The sequence below is a fragment of the Globicephala melas genome, chromosome 8, assembly GCF_963455315.2.
Source record: "Globicephala melas chromosome 8, mGloMel1.2, whole genome shotgun sequence".
NCBI lineage: Eukaryota > Metazoa > Chordata > Mammalia > Artiodactyla > Delphinidae > Globicephala > Globicephala melas.
Genome location: NC_083321.1, coordinates 64,697,879 through 64,724,605, shown reverse-complemented (window position 1 = coordinate 64,724,605; position 26,727 = coordinate 64,697,879). Strand labels below are relative to the sequence as shown.

The window sequence follows — 26,727 nt, the reverse complement described above, 5'->3', positions numbered from 1 at the left end:
TCTTTCATGTGTTTGTTGGCAATCTGTATATCTTCTTTGGAGAAGTCTACTTAGGTCTTCTGCCCATTTTTGGATTGGGTTGTTTGCTTTTTTGATATTGAGCTGCATGAGTTGCTTGCAAATTTTGGAGATTAAGCCTCTGTCAGTTGCTTCATTTGCAAATATTTTCTCTCATTCTGAGGGTTATCTTTTCATCTTGTTTATGGTTTCCTTTGCTGTGCAAAAGCTTTTAAGGTTCATTAGGTCCAATTTGTTAATTTTTGTTTTTATTTCCATTTCGCTAGGAGGTGGGTCAAAAAGAATCCTGCTGGGGCTTCCCTGGTGGCGCAGTGGTTGAGAGTCCACCTGCTGATGCAGGGGACACGGGTTTGTGCCCCGGTTCGGGAATATCCCACATGCCGCGGAGCAGCTGGGCCCGTGAGCCATGGCCACTGAGCCTGCGCGTCCAGAGCCTGTGCTCTGCAACAGGAGAGGCCACAACAGTGAGAGGCCCACGTACCACACACACACACACAAAAAAAGTATCCTGCTGTGATTTATGTCATAGAGTGTTCTGCCTATGTTTTCCTCTAAGAGTTTGATGGTGTCTGGCCTTACATATAGGTCTTTAATCCATTTTGAGTTTATTTTTGTGTATGGTGTTAGGGAGTGTTCTAATTTCATTCTTTTACATGTAGCTGTCCAGTTTTCCCAGCACTACTTATTGAAGAGGCTGTCTTTTCTCCACTGTATATTCTTGCCTCCTTTATCAAACATAAGTGACCATATGTGTGTGGGTTTATCTCTGGGCTTTCTATCCTGTTCCATTGATCTATATTTCTGTTTTTGTGCCAGTACCATACTGTCTTGATTACTGTAGCTTTGTAGTATAATCTGAAGTCAGGGAGCCTGATTCCTCCAGCTCCGTTTTTCTTTCTCAACATTGCTTTGGCTATTTGGGGTCTTTTGTGTCTCCATACAAATTGTGAAATTTTTTGTTCTAGTTTTGTGAAAAATGCCAGTGGTAGTGGATAGGGATTGCATTGAATCTGTAGATTGCTTGGGTAGTAGAGTCATTTTCACAATGTTGATTCTTCCAATCCAATTACATAGTATATCTCTCAATCTATTTGTATCATCTTTAATTTCTTTCATCAGTGTCTTATAATTTTCTGCATACAGGTCTTTTGTCTCCTTAGGTGGGTTTATTCCTAGATATTTTATTCTTCTTGTTGCAGTGGTAAATGGAGTGTTTTCTTAATTTCACTTTCAGATTTTTCATCATTAGTGTATAGGAATGCCAGAGATTTCTGTGCATTAATTTTGTATCCTGCCACTTTATCAAATTCACTGATTAGCTCTAGCAGTTTTCTGGTAGCAACTTTAGGATTCCCTATATATAGTATCATGTCATCTGCAAACAGTGACAACTTTACTTCTTTTTTTCCGATTTGGATTGCTTTTATTTCTTTTTCTTCTCTGATTGCTGTGGCTAAAACTTCCAAAACTATGTTGAATAATAGTGGTGAGAGTGGGCAACCTTGTCTTGTTCCTGATCTTAGTGGAAATGGTTTCAGATTTTCACCATTGAGGATGATGTTGGCTGTGGCTTTGTCATACATGGCCTTTATTATGTTGAGGAAAGTTCCCTCTATGCCTACTTTCTGGAGGATTTTTATCATAAATGGGTGTTGAATTTTGTCAAAAGCCTTCTCTGCATCTATTGAGATGATCATATGGTTTTTCTCCTTCAATTTGTTAATACGGTGTATCACGTTGATTGATTTGCATATATTGAAGAATCCTTGCATTTCTGGGATAAACCCCACTTGATCATAGTGTACGATCCTTTTAATGTGCTCTTGGATTCTGTTTGCTAGTATTTTGTTGAGGATTTTTGCATCTATGTTCATCAGTGATATTGGCCTGTAGTTTTCTTTCTTTGTGACATCTTTGTCTGGTTTTGGTATCAGAGTGATGGTGGCCTGGTAGAATGAGTTTGGGAGTGTTCCTCCCTCTGCTATATTTTGGAAGAGTTTGAGAAGGATAGGTGTTACCTCTTCTCTAAATGTTTGATAGATTTCACCTGTGAAGCCATCTGGTCCTGGGCTTTTGTTTGTTGGCAGAATTTTAATCACAGTTTCAATTTCAGTGTTTGTTTTAGGTCTCTTCATATTTTCTGTTTCTTCCTGGTTCCGTCTCAGAAGGTTGTGCATTTCTAAGAATTTGTCCATTTCTTTCAGGTTGTCCATTTTATTGGCATATAGTTGCTTGTAGTAATCTGTCATGATCTTTTGTATTTCTACAGTGTCAGTTGTTACTTCCCCTTTTTTCATTTCTAATTCTATTGATTTGAGTCTTCTCCCTTTTCTTCTTTTTTCTTTTTTTCTTGATAAATCTGGTTAATAGTTTATCAATTTTGTTTATCTTCTCAAAGAACCAGCTTTTAGTTTTATTGATCTTTGCTATCATTTCCTTCAATTCTTTTTCATTTATTTCTGATCTCATGTTTATGATTTCTTTCCTTCTGCTAACTTTGGGTTTTTTTTGTTCTTTCTCTAATTGCTTTCGGTGTAAGGTTAGGTTGTTTATTTGAGATGTTTCTTGTTTCTTAATGTAGGATTGTATCGCTATATACTTCCCTCTTAGAACTGCTTTTGCTGCATCCCATAGGTTTTGGGTCGTTGTATTTTCATTGTCATTTGTGTCTAGGTATTTTTTGATTTTCTCTTTGATTTCTTCAGTGATCTCTTGGTTACTAAGTAGTGCGTTGTTTAGCCTCCATGTGTTTGTATTTCTTACAGATTTTGCCTGTAATTGATATCTAGTTTCATAGTGTTGTGGTCAGAAAAGATACTTGATATGATTTCAATTTTCTTAAATTTACCAAGGCTTGATTTGTGATGCAAGATATGATCTATCCTGGAAAATGTTCCATGAGCACTTGAGAAGAAAGTGTATTCTGTTGTTTTTGGATGGAATGTCCTATAAATATCAATTAAGTCTATCTTGTTTAATGTATCATTTAAAGCTTGTGTTTACTTATTTATTTTCATTTTGAATGATCTTTCCATTGGTGAAAGTGGGATGTTAAAGTCCCCTACTATGATTGTGTTACTGTCAATTTCCCCTTTTATGGCTGTTAGCATTTGCCTTATGTACTGAGGTGCTCCCATGTTGGGTGCATAAATATTTACAATTGTTTTATCTTCGTCTTGGATTGCTTCCTTGATCATTATGTACTGTCCTCTTTGTCTCTTGTAATAGTCTTTGTTTTAAAGTGTATTTTGTCTGATACGAGAATTGCTACTTCAGCTTTCTTTTGATTTCCATTTGCATGGAATATCTTTTTCCATCCCCTTACTTTAAGTCTGTATGTGCCCCTAGGTCTGAAGTGGGTCTCTTGTAGACAGCATACATACAGGTCTTGTTTTTGAATCCATTCAGCCAATCTATGTCTTTTGGTTGGAGCATTTAATCCATTTACATTTAAGGTAGTTGTCGATATGTACGTTCCTATTCCCATTTTCTTAATTGTTTTGGGTTTGTTATTGTAGGTCTTTTCCTTCTCTTGTGTTTCCTGCCTAGAGAAGTTTCTTTAGCATTTGTTGTAAAGCTGGTTTGGTGGTGCTGAATTCTCTTAGCTCTTGCTTGTCTGCAAAGGTTTTAAATTCTCTGTCAAATCTGAATGAGATCCTTGCTGGGTAGAGTAATCTTGATTGTAGGTTTTTCTCCTTCATCACTTTAAATATGTCCTGCCACTCCCTTCTGGCTTGCAGAGTTTCTGCTGAAAGATCAGCTGTTAAACTTATGGGGATTCTTTTATGTGTTATTTGTTGTTTTTCCCTTGCTGCTTTTAATACTTTTTTTCTTTGTATTTAATTTTTGATAGTTTGATTAATATTTGTCTTGGCATGTTTCTCCTTGGATTTATCCTATATGGGACTCTCTGTGCTTCCTGGACTTGAATGACTATTTCCTTTCCCATATTAGGGAAGTCTTCAACTATAATCTCTTCAAATATTTTCTCAGTCCCTTTCTTTTTCTCTTCTTCTCCTGGGACCCCTATAATTCAAATGTTGGTGCATTTATCGTTGTCCCAGAGGTCTCTGAGACTGTCCTCAAGTCTTTTCATTCTTTTTTTCTTTATTCTGCTCTGCAGTAGTTATTTCCACTATTTTATCTTCCAGGTCACTTATCCATTTTTCTGCCTCAGTTATTCTGCTATTGATCCCTTCTAGAGAATTTTTAATTTCATTTATTGTGTTGTTCATTGTTGCTTGTTTCATCTTTAGTTCTTCTAGGTTCTTGTTAAATGTTTCTTGCATTTTCTCTATTCTATTTCCAAGATTTTGCATCATCTCTACTATCATTATTCTGAATTCTTTTTCAGGTAGACTGCCTATTCCTGTTCATTTGTTAGGTCTGGTGGGTTTTTGCCTTGCTCCTTCATCTGCTGTGTGTTTCTCTGTCTTCTCATTTTGCTTATCTTTCTGTGTTTGGGGTCTCCTTTTCACCGGCTGCAGGTTTGTAGTTCCCATTGTTTTTGGTGTCTGTCCCCAGTGGCTAAGGTTGTTTCAGTGGGTTGTGTAGGCTTCCTGGTAGAGGCGACTAGTGCCTGTGTTCTGGTGGTTGAGGCTGGATCTTGTCTTTCTGTTGGGCAGGTCCACGTCTGGTGGTGTGTTTTGGGGTGTCTGTGGCCTTATTATGATTTTAGGCAGCCTCTGTGCTAATGGGTGGGGGTGTGTTCCTGTATTGCTAGTTGTTTGGCATAGGATATTCAGCACTGTAGCTTGCTGGTCGTTGAGTGGAGCTGGGTCTTGGCGCTGAGATGGAGATCTCTGGGAGATTTTCGCCATTTGATATTACGTGGAGCTGGGAGGTCTCTTGTGGACCACTGTCCTGAACTTGGCTTTCCCATCAGTGGCACAGCCCTGACACCTGGCTGGAGCACCAGAAGCCTGTCCAAGGAGAGTTTTCTTGAAGCAACATTTGCATAGCAAGCTTCCTGTTTTTATATGTCTTTTCAAGAGTTGAAAACAGAATATCGAAAAGATACCTGCATTCCCATGTTTATTGCAGCATTATTCACAATAGCCAAGCTATGGAAACAACCTAAGTGTCTATTAACTGATGAATGGATAAAGAAAATGTTATATATATATATATATATATATATATATATATGTATGTATGTATACACACACACACACACGCACACACACAATGGAATATTATTCAGCCACAAGAAGGAAGGAAATCCTGCCATTTGTGACAACATGGATGGAGCATAAGGGAATTATGCTAAATGAGATGTCAGACAGAGAAAGAAAACACTGTATGATGTCACTTACATTTGGAATCAAAAAAAGTTTTACTCTTAGAAATAGAGTAGAATGGTGGTTACTGGGGGCTGGGAGATGAGGGAATTGGGGAGATGTCAGGCAAAGGGTACAGACTTGAAGTTAGAAGATAAATAAGTTCTGGAGATCTAATGTACAGCATTGTGATTACAGTTAACCATCATGAGTTATATACTTTGACATTGCTAAGAAACTAGATATTAAATGTTCTCAGCACAAAAAAATGGTAATTATGTGACTTGATAGAGGTGTTAGCTAATGCTATGATGGTAATCATATTACAGTATATAAATGCATCAAATTACCATGTTATACACCTTAAACTTACACAATGTTATATGCCAGTTACATCTCAAAAATTTTTAAAAGAGGCAAAAGAAAAGGGTTGATGGAATTTGTGGAAGAGCTAAGGCGTCTCCGGTAGAAACTGAGTACTTCCTCCTCACCTTCATCTATTCTGATTGGGGGGAGGGGTTTTATGATGACAGATCTTCCAAATCTTTGTAGAAGCAGTTCTCAAATTTCAGTGTGCATCAAAATTCCCAGATCGGCTTGTTAAAAATGCATTCCTCACACCTCCAGATTCTCAGTTAGAAAGCCTGAAGTAAGGAGAAGAATGTGTCTTTTTCAAAAATTCTTCAGGAGATGCTCAGAGGGGGGTTCCAGAGGGGTCACACTTTGAAAGCCTTTCTCTGTATGATGCTACTACTCTCTCTCCTCATAAGCTTTCCATAGAGAGGAGAAGGTAGATAGATAGGGAGTTGCTAAAAGAATATCAGAGTCTCCATTTCAAAGTATAAGTGCTCCTTGGTTAAATGGCAAATTGAAGGTTTTGTTATATGGAGAGAATGCTGGATGAGACGTTAAGAAACCTTTATGCCAGACTTGGCTCTACTTCCTAACTTTTTCTTCTCTAACCATTAAGTTTTCTGGCTCCTTTAGTTTCCTCTTCTGGGAAAGAAGGATTTTAATGGTATCGTTTCTGCTTATCTCACAAAATTGTTGTGAAGATCAAAAGAGATAATAATGGTTACGAAAGTGCTTTATAAAGTATTATGCAAATGTAAATAATTATTATTATACCTTGTCTAGAATTAGAAATGACCAGAGATTGAACTCCATGACCGCCTAGATCTTTTGCAGCTCTAATCCCTGTTATTAGGGAAGGGGTTACACAAATGTCATTCAGTGCCATGCTTTACAGCTATTAAAGGGTCTGTAAATATCTCTGCACAGCTTAACCTTCCTTCCACTTCACCATAGCTGAACATGCTCATCAGAGATGGCAGTGGGGGTGGCTTGATGATGTTCTTTCACGGAGGTAGTCATCTTGCTTGCTGGGCCACTTCATTTTTTTTAATGTCTTTGCATTTATAACAAGTGTGTGCTTCTGTGGGTGCTTGTCTCAATTTCTCAGGCTCGATTATCCTCACAGCTGGATCTATTTCCTCCATGAAATCTTCTCTTAACCCTCCTACCCAGACACACCACCACAAGTTTGAGTCTCTGTTCCCTCCTATGTGCACTCTGTGTTTATTACTGGAGCACTGCCTCACTAGAATATGAATTTTTTGAGGGTGTAGATCACGTCTTGATCATGGTCTATTCCCTGCATTTATGCATGGCTCGCTGTAGGCACTTGATATAGAGTGAATGCATGAATGTAAGAAAAAATGAATGAAAGAGCCCCATCTCTAGGTTCAACTATAACCAGTTCTTGAGTCATTTCCTGGCAGATTCAATAAGAAACTCAGCAGTCTCAGCCCCACCAAAAGAAGTTTAGTGTGAAGTCTGATCACCCCAAGCCAAACTCTGGCTGTGAAATTACTGTGCCATGACACCTACCAGAAACAGGTGCCTTGAAGGTTTTGTGGTTTCCAAGTCACAGTGTTCCTTTTTCTCCTCCTGTGCTGGCCCAGGTGTGGGACTGAAATTTTGTTTTCATTCTCTACTCTCTAGTGTGCCTAATTGCTTGCCTGATATTCCAGACCATTGATCTCACCTAGTCTTGACTAGCCCTATTTCTAGACTTGGATATTAAGTCTTTTCATCATAAATATCATTGAATTACTTATCACTGAACTCCTCTTAAGTGTAAGTGGTTGCTGCCTAGTTTCCCAATTCTCAGTCTGCCTTCTAGATTTAACTCATTAACTGCCACAGGTGTAGCCATTCTCACACTCCGCACCCAGGTACACACTCCTGATCAGTTACAGCAATGAGCCTCGTTAGGACAGCACAGCAGGAAGATACTACCAGTAGAAAATATATGGGACATGATGAGACCATCCCCTGTTGTATCTCTGATTGCTTTACCATTCTTGCTAGGATCTGCCTGTACAGCCAGATTTTCATCCTCCAACTTGCCAAGTCCCTCACCCTGTGAGCAAATTCTGCCTCTTGGTCCCATGATACTGAGATCCTAGCAGGCCTTATGCACTTACTGATCTTGGCTACAGACATGTGAATGACAGGAGAGAGAAAAAGAAAATTCCTCCTGATTCTCACCAAGCCTTATTAGAGGAAATGTAGTATTTTGGTTAAAAGCATGGGCTCTGGAGCCAGACTGCTGAGGTTCTAATCCTAACTCTGAATGACTTGGGCAAGTTATATAAGTTCCCTGTGCCTCAATTTCCTCATCTTTAAATATTACCTACCTCATAGGGTTACTTTGAAGATTAATGAGTTGAAATGTATGGGACATTCAGAAGAGTACCCATCTGAATCTAACCATATAGTCTCTAAAAATATATGTGTTGCTTCAACATATATTTAATTCTATTAGAAATTTTAAGTGGAAAATATTCATGAATAAATAGTAGAATTAAATAATTGAATATGAGTAAATGAGGGATGAGGTGGAAAGATACTCCTCATGGTAGAATTTGAATTAGTGAGTGTTGAAAGAGTGATGAAAATAGAAAAAAAATCATCATCTGGTAAACATCATAGTAATAATTGTTTCAGGCAAGTATCATCAGTGGCTGCTAAAATTTGTGTGTTAAAATAATGAGAAATAGGATATTTTCATATTCTGAAAGCATCTCTCTACAATGTACTTAGCTGTTACCAAGGAGAAAACAGTAACTTGATATCAGAGAGGCCAGACAAAAATCATCTTAACCAAGTGATGAACATCAAAATGAACATCATTAATAACGAGACATATCAATATCATGTGCCTCTTGATATGATTCCCTAGGAGGGCTCAAAATAACTTCTGTGGTATTCTTACCAAAAGTATGCAATCTAAATTTAATCAGGAAGAGATGTAGACAAACCCAAATTGAGCAATATTCTACAAAATAACTGGCCAGTATTCTTCAAAAGTGACAGCCATCAAACATAAAAGAAGACTGAAGATGTCTTAAAGGAAACTTAAGGTGACATGACAACTAAATGCTGTATACGATCCTAGATTGGATCCTTGTCCAGAGAAAGGTCTTTAGTGGGGAAATTGAAAAACGTTGAAAAAACTCAGTAGATTAGTTATCAGTTTAGAACTGAAGTCAATTCCCTGGTCTTGAATATTATACTTGCTTATGTAACCTGTTACCACTTGGGGAATCTGGGGGAAGGTTACATGAGAATTATTTGTACTACTAGGGGGATTTTTATAAGTCAACTTATTTACCATATGCCAAGAAGGGTACTAGTTCTACTTCTGTCATAGTTTCATAAAGCAAACATAGGGGTTTATACTCCAGGAATGAATAGTCTAGTAAAAGATATAAAATGACAATGTAAAAGGTGCTAAATGCTATGAAATGTTTAACTCTAGGTGAAGGTTAGAAATCAAGAAATCTTTTCTAACGGGAATAAAAATACTTCATGAACAAGGCAGCATTTTAGCTGCACTTTGAATGATATCTGGAATCAAAACACGTAAATTTAGGGGAAGAAGGGAAGTCTCGGAGTAACAAGGGCATTACCAAAGAGCCCAGAGCAGGTAATTTCAGTGAGAGGTTCATTGTGGCACATGAGGAATTTGTAGGAGATAAGTGGGAGGTGGGTATTAAAGTTTCATTGAAAAGGGTCTTGAAAACAGTGACAAAATGTAATTTCATCCAGTTGTCAGTAAGGAGCCATGGAAGGATTTTGGACAGGATGATGTCAATATCATTAAGTAGAGAGGTACAAGGTACTGTAAGTAGAGAGGTACATTAAGTAGAGAGGTACTGTATTATGAGGTGGAAGTGAAGGTTGTGGCATAAAACACTGGCTACTTTATGTTATTTATTTAGCATTTAAAAAATTTATTTTTTATTGAAATATAGTTGATTTATCAGTACAACTTTGTGTCAGTTTCAGGTGTACAGCAAAGCAATTACACCTTACAAAATATTGAGTATACAAAATATTGAGTATAGTTCCCTGTGCTATACAGTAGGTCCTTGTTGTTTATTTTATATTAATATATAGTAGTATGTATACGTTAGTCCCAAATTCCTAAGTTTTCTCTCACACCCCCCCCACCTTTCCCCTTTGGTAACCATAAGTTTGTTTTCTATGTCTATGAGTCTGTTTCTGTTTTGTAAATAAGTTCATTTGTATCATGTTTTTAGATTCCACATATAAGTGATATCATATGATATTTGTCTTTGTCTGACTTACTTCACTTAGTATAGTATTCTCTAGGTCCATCCATGTTGCTGCAAATGGCATTACTTCATTCCTTTTTATAGCTGAGTAATTTTCCATTGTATATATGTATCAATACCACATCTTCTTTATCTATTCATCTGTTGATGGACATTTAGGTTGCTTCCATGTCCTGGCTATTATAAGTAGTGCTTCAGTGAACATGGGAGTGCGTGATATATGCCCAGGAGTGGAACTGCAGGATCATATGGTACAACATTCAGAGAAGGAAAAGTAGTCTGCAGGTATGAGCATTGCTTTCTTAACTGTGAAATAGTTGCTCATGTTTAAATTGACCAATCAAGAATAGTGAACTCAGAGATCTTCACATTTGCAGAGGCAGATGGTGGAAGTGAAAAAGAGTCCTCTTATGAGCAGCTCTATCACTAATACATTTGCTACTCAGCTATCCCAAACAATATATGGGGCAGTTTTAAGTAAAGGCTTGGAAGTGGATGAATATTTTATTATAATGCAAATTTAGGGAAGGCAGCCCGTGAAATGCAATTCAGGAACCAGAGGACACCATATTACTGAGGTTCTGACCATTGATTTCTCTATAACATATCTTAAATACCCATTTATTGCACAAATGTTGAAACATAATACTTAGGTTACCAGCTTTACATGATATAATAAGTCTTTTTATACTCTATTCTTATGTTTTATATTCAGAAGAGATTTTATAATTATGCTAAAATACAAATAATAAAACGATAATACTATAAAAATACAGAAACATGAGTTTAAACATTTCAAAAATGCCCTATGATTTCAAATGTTAGTAATAGCTTACAGTGTTTTGCTTCAAAACTACTCTTTGAATAACTGAATTTTTAAAAATCTATTTTCACTAGATAAAATTTCCAACTTTCTTCATTCTAGTTCATTTTCATATGCATGTTTCAAAAATATTATAATTATGAATTCTGCATACCACTTTTTATCACTTTAACATTTTTAAGATTTTTCTGTGTGTTATGGTTTTTCTTATGTATTGGTTTCAGTGACAGCAAAATATTACTGTAGCTAAACCTATTTACATTAATCATTTTACTGTCACTGGAGATATAGGTTATTTTTACTAACTGTTATAAGCAGTGCTAGAACAAATACCCTTGTGCATGTAAATAGTTTTTTCCTAAATTAAAAAATATTAAGTATTTAGAAGTATCCACTTCTAAAGTGATATATGTTCTAGTTCCTAAAAGTAAAGTGGGTTTATTTAACTGATCAAAAAATATATGGGGGCTTCCCTGGTGGCACAGTGGTTGAGAGTCCGCCTTCCAATGCAGGGGACACGGGTTCGTGCCCCGGTCCAGGAAGATCCCACATGCCGCGGAGCAGCTGGGCCCATGAGCCATGGCCGCTGAGCCTGCGCATCCAGAGCCTGTGCTCCGCAAAAGGAGAGGCCACAACAGTGAGAGGTCCGCGTACCGCAAAAAAAAAAAAAAAAGAAAGGGCAAGTAAATTGCCAAAGGGCATGTCAATAGTCAAGATTCAAACCTAAGTTCATGATTCCAAATTCTCTTTTATTATTGAAAAACCAGCAGTGTTGTGACTTGTGTAATTTTTTTAAATTGAGGTCTAATTGACATATAACATTATATTAGTTTCACATGTATAACGGAATGATTCAATGTTTGTATACATTGAAAAATGATCACCACAATAATTCTAGTTAACGCCTGTCACCTTACATAGTTAAAATTTTTTTTCTTATGATGAGAACTTTTAAGGTCTGCTTTCTTAGCAACTTTCAAATGTGCAATACAGTATTGTTAACTAGAGCCGTGACACTGTGCAGTATATCCCCATGACTTGCTTCTTTTATAACTGGAAGTTTGTACCTTTTGACCCCCTTCACCCATTTCTCCCAACTCCACCCTCTGCCTGTGGCAACTACCAATCTGTTCTCTGTATCTATGAGCTTGGTTTGAAAACTAGCATTGTTGATTCAAATAAACTTTGAAATATAGGTCCCTAATTCCTTAGAGTTTCTCGGGGAAAGTAACAAATCCATTACATTTCTCCTGTGCCCTTTTTTTTTGCAATTGGGCCATAGTTTTTCTTTGCCTAGCTCTGCACTGTCCAGTTGGTGCGTCAACCATATTAATGCCATAGCACATTGAGAAAAATGGTAATGTTTTCCCGGCATAATGCATACACAGATGGCTGGAAGTGTCTGGCTCATGCTCTGCCCAAGGCTGAGAGGATCCGTATCTCAAGATGAGCCAGCCAGCACACCTTAGGGTGACCACTTTCACTTCTGAAAGTGCTATTAGTAATTATGCCAGGACAACAGGCTTAAATTCAGTCATGCTGGGCAAACCAAGACTGTGGAGACACTAATTATGCAACAGCAGTTAGAACTTCTGGTCTGTATTGTTTGTTATTAGTAGAAGGAAAACAAAAGTTTCCAATGAAAATACTCCTGTGTCAAAAGCAAACACTAGAAATTCTCCGTGAATTAAAACCAGTGTCTCTGGTAGTAGCTCATTTGTATAGTTACCTTTGTTTGAAAGGGTCATGGACATAGTAACTAACTGTGCAATTTGGGGATTACATAACTGCTGCTCCCCTTTATAAAGCTCCCAGATATAACTTCATAACATTAAAACTATTTTCAAGCTGAATTTCATTTAGTCTTTTAAAATCTGTTAAAAAGGAACACGTATCCTGTAGTATAGCTTGATGTTAAAGAAGATTAGAGACTAAAATCATGACAAGATGCCCCCCACCTTTTAGTTTCCACAGACCTGGAATAAAATACCACAAGACATTCTGTACAAGTCTCTCGTGTAGCTTTCCTCTTGTTGACATGCCTCGTATGATATGCCTCAATACTCCCATATCAGTATAGAAGACAGATCACTACACGTGGAATTAAAAAACAGTAATTCTTGCTTTACCAGTTATAGGCATTGTGAAATATCTGAGGCTCAGTCTTTTCGTGAAAAAAGAAAAGATGTGAAAGAACTTAACATATATTAAACCTCTTCTATATGTTACATGCCCCTAAATTTCATCAGGTTTCATCAACATTTAAGTATTTGTTAAATACCTCCTGGATGTAAGACACTGGGGCTTCCCGAGAAAGATACCATTCCTTACTTCAACTTAGTTCTGGAGGTTGGACCTGCAGGGTCTATTCAACTCTTAACTCTGCCTGTGACAAGGCTGAGACCTAGATGTGCACCCTAATGGTACTGAACTGTCTGAAGGAGCCATCAATAACGAAATCTGTATCTGAACATAAGAAGCAGCATTTTATAGAACTGACTCTTCTCTTAGCAGACGTGAATTTTTTTCACAACTTGAACTTGAAATTGCAGGCTCATATCCAGACATAATATCTGGGATTCATATTCTCTCCTTCTCTAGTGGCTTTCTCTTTTTAAAATCCTGGATTCCACAATCAATTTGTTTAGGTAGCTTAATGGGCCAGAATTTAGTTTGATCTGTCCGGTGCATTTATTTCCTAGATGATCAGACAGATTTGGAAGCTACACGACAAGACTGCACAGCCTCAACATGCATGGGAGCCTTGGGAAAGGGGCCAGAGGTTTTCCAGTACTCTTGTTAAACTGTGCTGCCTCATTCTCGGTATATTGATGATAAATAATTTTGCATCCCGATGGAATGACTACTGATACCATGAAAGGACCACTCCAGTTTTGCCATGGTGTATTATATTGTTGCCATGCAAGGGGATTTAATGACAGAGGATCAGAAAATTATACAGTTTCCCCATCCATTGTTATCCTGCAGAGAAACATGCCTGAGTGGGCCAACTGAAGGCACCACAAAAAATGCTGGCAAAGCAGGACCCTGCGTTCTTCAGACTCACATATTTGTAAGAAAATTGGAAAGGAAAGCAGGGAACATCAACTCCACTATGTAATAACAGAGGCTTCTTGGTTGAGGAAACAGCCTTGTTGGAAAGGGGACCTTCAGAGTGGAGCTACAGGAATCAGCTTGTTCTGTCTTTGAGCTGATCAGACCTGTACATCTAGCTTCTTGCAAAGCGATGCCAAGCAAGAGACCGAGAGCAAATAAGTCTCCAGGGCCATCAGAACTTATCTTTCTTCACCTGTGTAAGGTCGGGTAGACATAAAATCAGTCTGCACGTGAAAACACAAAATCCCTGGAAAAGTTAGTCTATGAATCCAAAATTAAAGCAAACTTCATATTATTACTCGGGATGGGCGGATTTCAGGAAAGTTTTGTTTTGGTTTTCAGAATTCCTTGTTGATTTTTCTATATACTTGAGGTGGGCTTTATTTCTTGTAGAATGTTAGAACTGTAAGGATCTTTAGAAATCATAGTGTTCAGTCCCTTTGATTGCGGCTTAAGAGAGGTGAAGAGGTTTTTCTAAGGACATAAATAGAGTGACCACCATTTGTTGTCTAAATCAGTACAACTTTGAGAGTGCTCAAACGTATTATCACTCTGGGAGAACAGGCATGAAGGGAAATATCACAGGAAAACTAGGCCGCATGGTCACTCTAGGCGTAAAAGTAATTAATAGTTGTGTCTTTTGAATTTGGTTATCAAACAGTTTAGCAAGTGTACCCCCCTCTGGACTGTGGGTTAGAGCGTGTGGCTGGCTGTGCGTATCGTGTGTCAGTAGGATGGAGAATGGCATTACCCCAGGCTATATCACCTGCACAGTCTGACATTTTGACATTATGACTTTGCAGATTTGAGAATAGGGTGAAAAAATGATGAACTGTTTTCCAGCTATAAACTAGGGGAAAGACAGAAGCACACACAGATGGGTGTTCGTGGTAGTGTGAAGCTGCAGCTCAGTGTACACCCAGGGGCTGCCTCCATACCCAGGATATTGGGCGTGGGGAGAGCAGACACATTTCAGACCTTGTTTACCTGTCAAAGGCAAGGAGGCCCCAAGCTACTTCCAGATTCTTCTTGACTCAGGGTCCAGAGAACTAAGACAGGACTAAGAATAGCCTCTGGACAGGCTACTATTACGGACTGCTGTGTGGAAATAAAGCAGGCAGGGATGAATAGAGACAGGTAAGAAGTGACAGGGAACAAAATAAAAGTTTTACCCGTGCGAAATCAAACAAGTTAATGGACACGGAAAATGTTTATCCTGAGCACTTGTTTTATTTCATTTTCCGGCAAAATGAAATGCTGGCAAAACTACATTTTCAGGCTAAGTTTACTGCCACTGCCCATAGAGAGCCGGGGAAGCTGAGAGATTTCATTTCACTGTTAAAGTAACAGTTATTTTTAGGCAAATGCAGGAAAAGCCCATGAGACAATGGTGAGAATGTGGTGAACATCAACATTTTAAAAAAATGTGACTAAATTTAATATATTTCTTAGCGTTATATAATGAGATGATTTCATTAGAGTGAATAACTCGTGTTATAAAAGCAGTGATAGATTAAGATAGGTTTACTTTGAATGTGCACATTGAATGTAGAATCTCAAAAATATGACACCAGTTTATGAGTATATTATAGAATTCATTTATTTTCATATATTGTTATCTTATTAAATGTTAATTTAGGGAACCTAGACTCCACCTACGATGTCACTCTCTGATCATCCAGCACATACATCTGGTTCCCAAACGCTATCAATTACAACTCTGGAATCTGTTTCCAATTTTCTATACACATCATCAGTCACAGGCTCTTTTTTTTTTTTTTTTTTTTTTTTGCGGTACGCGGGCCTCTCACTGCTGTGGCCTCTCCCGTTGCGGAGCACAGGCTCCGGACGCGCAGGCTCAGCGGCCATGGCTCACGGGCCCAGCCGCTCCGCGACACGTGGGATCTTCCCGGACCGGGGCACGAACCCATGTCCCCTGCATTGGCAGGTGGACTCTCAACCACTGCGTCACCAGGGAAGCCCCACAGGCTCTTTAAAAATGCCTAACTTGCTGCCTTTATTTAGCACCTACTATACCAAGTATTGTGGGTTTTTTAAGAAAAATAATACAGAAAACTTTCGTTTTATGTTTCTAGCCTTAAAAGAAATGATCCAAATAGTCTCAAATTTAAATCAGGTTCACATGCTGAGGAAATGCAACTGTGGGAGCCTTTTATTTCACAAAGGAAGTTGGGAGATAAAGACTACTTTGGTCAACTTATTCTGTAACCTAGTGTTTCTTAAATGTCGGTCACGATTATTTCATTTATCAGAAATAGTTTTTCATATCCATGAAAAACTACCTATACTAGAAGTTTCTTTGTTGTTTCTGAATCAATCACTTCTATATTGAAATAAGTTTTTTAGAAGGAGAATTTGCTCTACTTCTATAAATAGAAGAATGCAGTAATTTTAATAAACATAACTTAACCATAAAACAGTGCATGGCTGTTGAAATAAAAATATCCATCAGTAAGTACCTAAAATCATCTTGTATATTCCCAGTGGTCTTCACACCACATTTTAGTAAACATTATTCACTCACCGTCTTAGAAATGCAGAGCACACAGGCTTCAGGAGACCTGGCTGATTTAGAATGTGCAGGAAACCTGTAAGGTAGGGGTAGGGTTGGTTATAGGCACTCTTTTTTCTGTACTTTTCTTCACTACTGCATTTTGTTCTTACAGAAGCCACTTGCCTTCTCTAAAGCTTATTAATTCCCTTGAGCTTCTACAGAACCATGAACATTTGCAATAGTAAAATCTACTCGGGTTCCTGAGAAGCTTCTCTGCTATTATGTAACACAGACAAGCAGAGAAAACATCTGCAGTCCTTTGGGGTCAACTCCCAGAAATCTTAATATCTAACCATAAAAGCTTTGCTACTTCCAGCTTTTTAATTTTCACTTGTTAATGTGTCTAAAACTACCATAGTATATAGATGTCAGCATAGCTCATTTCTCTGAAGAGAGAAAAATCTCACAGTTAGAAATTTGCTGGGCTCTCCAGGTATGCCATGTATGACAACACCTAGCCTCCAAGATGCTTAAATTGCATACAGAGAGGACCGAGAGTCAGAAAATGTGGGGTCCAGCCCTCACAGTATATGGAATCTCAGTTTCTACACATACACACACATACACACACACACGTGTGTGTGTGTGTGTGTGTAATGGGAAAAAGTATTCCTCATCTCAAAGTGTATAATTTTATGAGGCTTTCCAGAACCTTCAGGAACAGGTGGGAGACATATATATGTTTTCATTATTCAATGACAGACTTTTATTTATACCTGTTATGTTTAAGATATTGTTCTAGATGCTGGGGATGCACAGCTAAGAAGAATGTGGTTCCTGCTTTCAAAGAGCTTACAATATAATGAGGAAAATAATATATAAATACCCAGAGAAATGACTCACTATAATACAAAGTTTGCTTGATCCTATAGAAACTAAAAATTTTTCATCTGCCATTACATCTATTATTGCTAAATAGTTTTATTGGGCCATCCCTATGAAATCTATTTGGCAAGATCAGTAAATTGTACTAAAATTAAAATGTTCAGGAAATTCAGAAAACAAAAAGAGAGAGAGAGAGAATGCACTTAAGTAATCACAGCTTTGAAAGGATTTTTTGACAAGGATCCTAATCTAAGGCATCTCTGATGTCACCCAGTCCTAGCAAACTATCACCAGGACAGGCCTTCCAGGTTCTCTGGGGTGGAGTGAGTTCTATCTGCTTAGATACAGAGAGATGGTCGGGGACAGTCAAGGCGATAGAATGAGACTTTGTGTTCTGAGGCCAACACAGTTTTGCATGGGGAGGAACACTTTTGACCCTTAATCGGAAGTCCCTTCATCTTTCTCCATGGATTCTCTCCCATTCTGAATATTTTTCTCTTCAAATAATAATCTCTCAATAGCAGGAAAAGGAACTTTGGTGTCAGACATTTCTTAAATGTATAACCCCGTTCTCTGGATTCATGTTTCCTCATCTGAAAAATAAGGTGATTGTATCTACTTTGACTGACTATTATAAAGATGAAACAAGGTAATACTGACAAAGTGCTTAGAACCCAGCATGGTACATAGTAGACATTCAGTAAATATCAGTTCTTCCCCAGAGCCAGTGTTGGAGATTATATTGTATTTTGCAAATAGTGTGGATTTCTTTCTTTTCATATATTTGTAACACCTATTCATAACTACACTCTACTTATTCTTATTGTATATATGGTCATTGGTTCATTCATTTGAAAAGTATTGATTGATGTGTGCATGGAATAGATTCTTGGGATTTAGAGATTAATGGAACAGAGCCCTGCCCTCAGCGAGCTTGCAGTCAAACAGGAGAGACATACGTTTCAACAAGTGGTTTGACTACAACTCGGTAGGTGCTGTTATGGCAGCGTGTACAGTGTGTGGTAGAGCGCAGAGGAAGGAGTGCTCCCATTTGGTGGCGGGCGGGGATGTCTCAGAGAGTGAATGGATGAGTACTGATTGTGTCAGTCAGTGAAGGAAGAACTAGGATGCTATCCAAGAGAACCTGGACAAATCTTACTTTTGGTCTCATTTTTGTGAGATGTCTAACAACAGAGGCCTTGATTCAGTGGTCCTAGGTCAGTTTAGACTGAAGCTGGGACATAATGGGACATATCACCCCGTTCACAGTCTAGAAGATATACATGCTGGCAGCTGTTGGGGAAGTCAGCAAAGTCATACACACACACACACACACACACACACACACTTTATTTATTTACATTGAAGTATAGTTAATTTACAGTGTTGTGTTTGTTAGTTTCAGGTGTACAGCAAAGTGATTCAGATATACATATACATATGTTCTTTTTCAGATTCTTTTCCATTATATGTGATTACAAGATATTGAATATAGCTCCCTGTGCTATACAGTAGGCCCTTGTTGTTTATCTCTTTTATATATAGTAGTGTGTATATGTTAATCCCAAACTCCTAATATAAGCCCTTAAATTATCAAGGATGAACAAAAAGGAGGCTGTAATTATTTCAATAGAAAACTCGAGTAAATCTGACCTTGCTTAATACTGTTTGGCATTGATCATTCAGTTAATCTCAGTAAACTTAGGTCAGGTGGCTATTCCATGCCAGGCACTGAAGACAGAGCAGTGAACAAGACAGTTTCGTCACTGATGTCACTCCCAATCTCAAGGGAAGATAAGAAGATAAATATTCCAGTGATGTTGGTGTAATTTGGTAAAGGATATTCAGTCTCATTTGTTAAATATTTGTCGAACGTTTGCACCATGATATAGGGCTACGCAGAGTGATACGGCAGCACAGAGATACACCTAGCCTCAGCTGGGAGTTCCTAGAAGGCTTCCTGGGGAAGATGACACCCAAGTTGTATCAAGAAGAAGGACAGGTGATTTGCCATGCAGTGAGGCTCTTTCAAGCAGTAAAAGAAGACTGAGCAATGTCACAAGGCTATAAAACCACACAGTGCCTGTGAGGAATAGCAAGCAGTGCAGTCCAGCATTACTGGATCATCACATATAAGGCAGGTGATGAGGCTGGAGAAGTAGCATGAGTGAGGTAACGAAGAACCTTGTACATGTGGCCACGTGTGTCTGATAAAGGACTTTGTCAGCTTTCTGGAGCCATTTAAAAGATGGCAATTTTTCTGGATAACAGAAGTTTCCGTTTTCAGTAGTACACTGATGAAGAAAGATTTTCTTTTTAATTTATAGTTACTATCTGGAAGTGTAATATTTATATCAATAGGTTTGTTATCCATTCATTTACTCAATAGATATTTATTGGTTCCCTGCAATGCCCAATTACTGCGACAGCTTTTGAGAATAAAGCAGTGAGTAAAATACATGCAATCCTACCCTTCTGAGACATACTGTCTAGAGAGGAAGATAAATTCAAATAGATTACTATGAAATAACAGTTATGAGACATACTGTGAAGAGGAAGTATGGGGTATTAGGAAGCCAGTAACTTTAGAGCCTAATGTGAGCAGAGTGCCAGGGAAGGTTTCCTGGGAAAAGGTCAGTTTGGTGGAGACCTGAAGAATGAATATGATTTCAGTAGGTGAAGACGGAGTGAAGGGGCAGAGAGGTGAATGAGTAGAGCACGGAGGATGTTTAGGGCAGTGAAACTATTCTGGTAAGATACTATAATGGTGGATACATGTCATGATACACTTGTCAAAACTCATAGAATATACAATACAAAGCCTGAAGTTTAATGTAAACTTCAGTGGACTTTAGTCAATAATAATATATCAATACTGGTTCATCAATTGTAACAAATACACTACACTCATGCAATATGTTAATAATAAGGGAAACCAGGGGTGCAGGGAGGGGGATATATGGGAACTCTGTACCTTCTGATACATTTTTCCATAAACCTGAAACGGCTCTAAAAAAAAGTCTATTAATTTAAAAATATAAATAAATAATGGCATAGCCACAAAATTCTAGAAAGCCCAAACTAAACAATTTTGTCGTACGGCAAACAATGGGCAATTTCTGGCTTTTTGCCCAGGGATCTCCCTTGTCTCAGTGCAGAGAGATTCATTGTGCCTGTTCCTCCCAGACAAATGTGAGAGATTTAGGAAGTAGAAGCAGCTGCACTGAGAGTTCTGCATGTTATGGTCTCTGAAAAATTCAAAAGCTACCATGAAGTGATTCCTCACACTTCTGGGTTTTCCTTCTCCTCAACACTTAGAGATGTGACCAAAAGACGGTCACAGCAAGGGCCCGAAGCAGGATGGAGCAGTGTCAGAAAGCTCGGCAGGTTCCCCAGGAAGCTGTAAGTGTTGCAGGTAGATGCTACGTCAGGCCATCAGGGCCCTCTGTGGTAGTACCAACTCAAATGATCGCAATTTTACAGGAGCGGCTTATTAATAGCATTCTGCTATTCCATATCTCTCCCTGCCAAAAAAGGCCAAAACCAGAGAAAGGTATAAACTCGATGTCAAATATGGTTACCAGCTAAATGCACAGGTGCTAATTGTTAGCGATTCTCAGGCATGCCACATAATCTTGACTAAATGTGGACCAAGAGAATAGGCAGTTATTTGATGTTTTCTTCTAATTGCTTTGCTAACTGATTCAGAAATGTGAATTGACCCAATACTCAGTGACAGGCCATGTGTTCAGCTTGTGCTAATTAGGTATCACCAGTCATGCAGTCACACCTTACATCCCCAGTCTGTTTTCCTGGAAAGAAATTAGGAAGCAATGAGGTGTGTCTTCATAAAAGTGAACAGTCTTTCAAATTTGCATCTACTATTGTGAAGAACAAAAGTTGTATTTTCCTATGTCAATTTCTTTTCACATATTTGATAATCTTGGTACAATAGGGCAGTCTCGTCTGCATTAACCTCGAAAGCATAAAATTTTCATTACAGAGAGAGATTTCATAGGCGCTCTGCATTCATTTCCAGCAAACTGTCAGTGGCTGGATGTCAGTCACAAACTGTTCAGTTACTTAGATGGCCCATGATAAAGCTGGGTATGTGCATGTGTAACAGTATGATTCTCGTTTGGAATAATTGCTAATATTTATCTTAAAAGTATAAGTATACATGATTAACGCCAATTACAATGAAAGATAATGCCACAGCTATGTTAAACTATGTTCTTATAGTTGCTGATTTGCACTAAACATGTTTTTCTGAGTTAGGAAGAGAGCTCCTACTTTGGAACAGTTCCTAGTTCTATATTCTTCAGTTAATAAAATCAAGAAAATATGAAACAATGCATTATTATGTTCAGATTCCCAAATGTTGCTGAGGTTGCTGTAATGATCAGAAAGGTCCGTGGACCTGTCTCAACCCCATGTTCACACCAAAAAAAGTTCAATTCCTAGAAAGAAGGCAAGTTAGTTGCTCTTTCCATGATAGAAATACTATTACAGCTAACTGTTGCTGAGTTCGCTTCTGTGTTGCAGGGCATGATGCTGAATGTCTTACATGTATTCTCTCATTTAACCTTCCACAATCCTATATTCAAGTTCTATTATTACCAAATTTATAGCTGAGGAGAAAAAGTTTCTAAAAGGCTAAATAACGTACTTAAGGTCAGGCAGGAAGTAAAATGGCAATGCCAGGATTTGAACCCACATATTAAAATGCTACATCATGGCTATCCTTATATTAACCACTGTGTATTTGTTCTGCCTTATGGAAAAACACATCTGAGGTTTCATAGACATTACTGAAAATTTGTCACTCTTGATAGGGACTGGTTCTGAGCCAAGAATGATTTTAAGCTCAACATGGAACATCCCACCACCAACCACACACACACACACACACACACACACACACACACACACACACACACACACACACACACACACACACACACACACACACACCCTAGTAATGACTGTCCTACAGAAACTGCATGAGCCTGAGTCCATAGAATGGTCTTCAGATAGGCCTTCAAAACAGTTTTTCAGAGAGGTTAAACAGAAAGATGCTCTCCAACATTCTTTTTAACTTTTTCTAAAATGTGTTGACTTCATTTTGGATACACTGGATATGTCTCATTACAGAGAAGAGAATGCCCAGTGGTCTTTTATAGCAGCCAGTCTGGTTTTATGAACTAAAAACGGGAAAGGTCTGAGCAAGCAATAGGTCATGTTAGCTTCGTATTGTCAAAAGGGAAGAAGGGGGTCAGCGAATGTTCTAAAACAAATGTATCTTTTGTTATTGCTCCCAGTCTGTTGCCCAGGCTGTCAAGTCAGTAAGGTACCTCAGCTAGTTACCTCAAGGTCTGTTTCTCATTCCCTTTATCCTGGTGGACTGCAGGGAGGAAGCCTAGTGCTCTAAAAGGGGCTTTGTTGAGATCGTACCCTGTCTAGGATGGGTATCTGGTTATATCTGTGTTAAGTATATTTCAAGCTAAAACTCTTTTGGCCAGGATTCCTGGGGTATGACTTTACAGCCTTCTTCACCCAGCTGATTGTGTGAGAGGCAGGGTCTAAGCAATTTTTTAAGGTGAAGTTTTAAGGCTGTTGGGCAGATGTTCCCTCAGGTACCTTGTATGAGAGGCCTGGGAGTGGCCTCTTAGTAGGTCATCTACATTTTTGTTTGTTTGTTTGTTGTTTTTTGTGGGTTGTTTTGCGGTACGCGGGCCTCTCACTGTTGTGGCCTTTCCCGTTGCGGAGCACAGGCTCCGGACGCTCAGGCTCAGTGGCCGTGGCTCACAGGCCCAGCTGCTCCGCAGCATGTGGGATCTTCCCAGACCGGGGCACAAACCCGTGTCCCCTGCATCAGCAGGCGGACTCTCTACCACTGCGCCACCAGGGAAGCCCCAGGTCATCTACATTTAATGAAAGGATGCTCACCCTTCCCTTTACTTAATTGTCCGCTAGGGACAGCTAAGATTCTGATGAGGTCTGCACTCATCCGTCAATATAAAATACTCCCACTCAGACCTCTTTCCAGGGTAGTATCTTGAGTTCACTGCCACTCATTGGTTGTCAAAACAATATTCAAGAAAAAGGCTTAGATTTGGTACAGCAGAGCCATGCTACTCTTCCCACCTCCTGTGCATCTCTCCATAATTTTGTACATGGCATTCATTTATTCCACAAATATCAACTGGATACCTCCTGTACACCAGGGCCTGTTGTAGGCTCTAGGGATATAGCAGGGAATAAAACAGACTTGTATCTCAGTCTTCGTACAGCTGATATCGTGGTAAGGAGAGACAAGCAATAAAGAGATAAGTAATGTGTATACTAGGTTAGATAGTAATAAGTACTAAGGAGAAGAATATAACAGGGAAGGGACAGAGACTGATGGACAAAAGATGGTATGAGGCCATTTTAAACAGGATGGCCAGGCATGCTTTACTGCCTAGGGGCATTGGAATAACAACTAGAAGCAAATGACTTTAGTCAAATGTCACCTTCTGGGTGAGGTCTTTTCCAGAGTCTGTGAGTTACCTGAGAAAGGAGTCCTGTGCGTGTTCAGTCATTACAGGACGTACACTGTGAGTTAGGTCTTTAGAGTAAAATGTCAAGCAGACCTTGTGCTCTCCGTCACATAAGAGCATGGAAAACCGTCCTAAGTAAATAATTGCAATGCACTGAAATATGCAGAGATAGAGGCAAAAAAAAAAAAAAAAAAAAGCTAAATGGAAAACAGGAAGGTAGAGAAGCAAACTGGGCCCAGGGGAGATACTGATACAAGAAGGCTTTAGGAAAGAGGTGATATTTGAACAGAGGCTTAAAAGATAACACCCAATAATAACAACTAATCTTTTCCTTTCTGTCAGAGAAAATTTCAACAAAACATCTTTTCTCCTCTTTCTATTTCAAATTACCTAGGTAGTATATGAATACACTTCCACTGTCAAACTTCCAAACAGAAACACATAGAGTAAATGTGAAAGCTACACTCCACTCTTCCAGTTCCACTGGCTTTAAAGCCTGGACCTAACCACTTTGTTATGCTGAAAATGGAGGGAGGAGTAGGTAAAAGAAGCCCTTTTATTTACTCAAAAATATGTATTGAAGGCTTACTGCATAGTAAGTACTGTGCTGGGTAATTGAATACCAGTCTTAAGACAACATGACCCTTGCCCTCAAAATGGTTATGCGTTAGTGATTCCAGACAAAGGGAACCACATGTACAGGCATTGACTTAGGAAGAAATGTGGCACCCTCAAGTGGTTTGATAAAACCAGAGAGTAGAATACATCTCAGAGAGAGTTTTAGGGATTAAGTCTTGAAAGATACCCAGGGACTAGATTATAAATCTGGAAAGAAGATAGCCAAGGTCTAGGTTATAAAGGATCTTGTACGGTATCTAAGGCATTTGGATTTTAAAAATACTTTCTGTGAGGAGCCTTTAGAAATTATAAGTAAAAGAGTGATACTACTGCATGTTCATTGTTCTTTTGCCTAAGTAAAAGCCTTCTCAATATTTTGATAAATTTCCTTATAATCTTCCTAATACTTTAATAGATTTTATTTTAATTAGTAACATATAATTATCCTTCCAACTATAAATAGTTATTATAGAAATTATGGAAAAACACAGAGAAGTATTGGGCAGAACACAAAATACATCTGTAATTCAACCACACAGACAAAAATGCTAACACATGATGTATTTCCTTCAAACATACGTTTTCCTAAATGTTTACATGTTTTTCTATGTGTCATATGAACTTACTACTGTACCATGGACGTTTTCTCACATCTTTAAATAGTCTTCGAAAACACAATTTAATGACTACAGCAGTGCTCCCCAACCACTTTTTTGGCACCAGGGACCGGTTTCGTGGGAAACCATTTTTCCACATAAGTGGGGGCGGGAATGTTTCAGGTGGTAATGCGAGGAATGAGGAGCGATGGGGAGCCACGGGGAGCGATGGGGAGCGGCAGATGAAGCTTCACTTGCTCACCCGCCGCTCGCCTCCTGCTGTGCAGCCCCATTCCTGTGTGGACTGCTACCGGTCTGCAGCCCAGGGGTTGGGGACCCTTGGACTAGAGAATAATATTCTGTTGTATGGAAAGATCTATTTTATTTACTTGGAAATAATTTAGGGTGGAGTTTAAAAACATGGGCTGAGGAGTCAAACAGAAGTTAGCTTGAGTCCTTGCCCTGAACTTGCCCACTGGACGTCTCAAGGAACTCAATTTCTATAAACCTCCATTTCCTCATCAATAAAATGGGGATCACAAAGGGATCTAGTTTATAGTCTTCTTATGAAGATTGAATAAATTGTGGAAAAATGTTTCAAAGCATAGTGACTGGAGATAGTAAACATTCAATAAATACATGTTAACTACTATCATGGTTAACAATATTAACAAATGTAATTATTATATGTAATAAAATAGTAACAACTGTTTTCCTGATGTTTCGATAAAGCAATCTTAACATACACAAAGACTAACAGATGTTCTTTATTAGTATATTAAAATACTCAATAGCCATTAATATTGGCTTTCTGTGATAAAGAGAACTGATTCCTATGTAAGTGGCTTAGTCTATGGTACAGAAGGCCGTTTTTGTACTGAGTTCTCTTTCTCTAAAGAAAGGAAGCAGTTGCATTGTGTAGCTTTGCTAGTAAGGCACAGACACACGTGATGATTTACTACTTTTCTAAATAGGAAACATACAAGCAACTGGACGGGCTTAGTTTTCATAATTAGTCTAAGTCACTCCAAGTTAGACTAACCTGAACAAACAGTCTAGGGAATCTACCTCTGGCCTCAGCCACTCAGGATTTGGGCTGGTGCTGGCCCAAGTTGCCCATGACTTTCCAAATCAAACTCTCCTCCTTACCAACAATTCTGATCCTTTTTGCCCTGGTGTTCCTTCTTAGAGCAATGCTCTGCTGGCAGAAACATACATCTTTTCATGACTATTTTTGTAAGACGCTTTTAGAGTAACAGAAAATCACAGACTTCTAAAGCTTGGAAGGGATTTTAATGTGCATCTAATTCAGTGCTTCCTAAATGCGGCTGTGAATCATTATGATCTAGGGCTATGATCAAAACAGAAATTCTCAGACCCAATCCCAGAGAGCCTAATTCTGTATTTTTAATATGCTCCATGGGTTATTCTTATATACAGCCAGGTTTAGAAAACACTGATTTGATCCATCTTCCCACCTAAAATAGAGCTGTAAGCTAATTCAGGCAGGAATGGTATCTTTCCTCCATTATGTCCCTGATCCCTAATACCACATACCCAATGCAGAAATCCAGACTTGGCACCTAAAAAATACCAGTTAAAATGAATATGAAACCACAGCATATCCTCAGAATTACTTATTTGTTTATTGCGTTTACTCATCCTTGTTTCAGAAAGGATTTAAGGCA

The 26,727-nt window shown here is 38.6% G+C and overlaps 1 protein-coding gene and 1 long non-coding RNA gene across 7 annotated transcripts in view; one reads left to right on the top strand and one right to left on the bottom strand.

Annotated features, from left to right (window-relative positions):
* Positions 1 to 26,727, top strand: part of GRM5 (glutamate metabotropic receptor 5) — a 549,516-nt gene that overhangs the window by 294,715 nt on the left and 228,074 nt on the right. The window lies entirely within an intron of this gene.
* The window catches only part of LOC115841685 (uncharacterized), a 256,481-nt gene that overhangs the window by 4,410 nt on the left and 225,344 nt on the right, over positions 1 to 26,727 (bottom strand). Inside the window, exon 7 of the long non-coding RNA XR_009564941.2 lies at positions 16,429 to 16,492. This is a non-coding gene — a long non-coding RNA (uncharacterized lncRNA). The remainder of the gene's footprint in view (positions 1 to 16,428; positions 16,493 to 26,727) is intronic.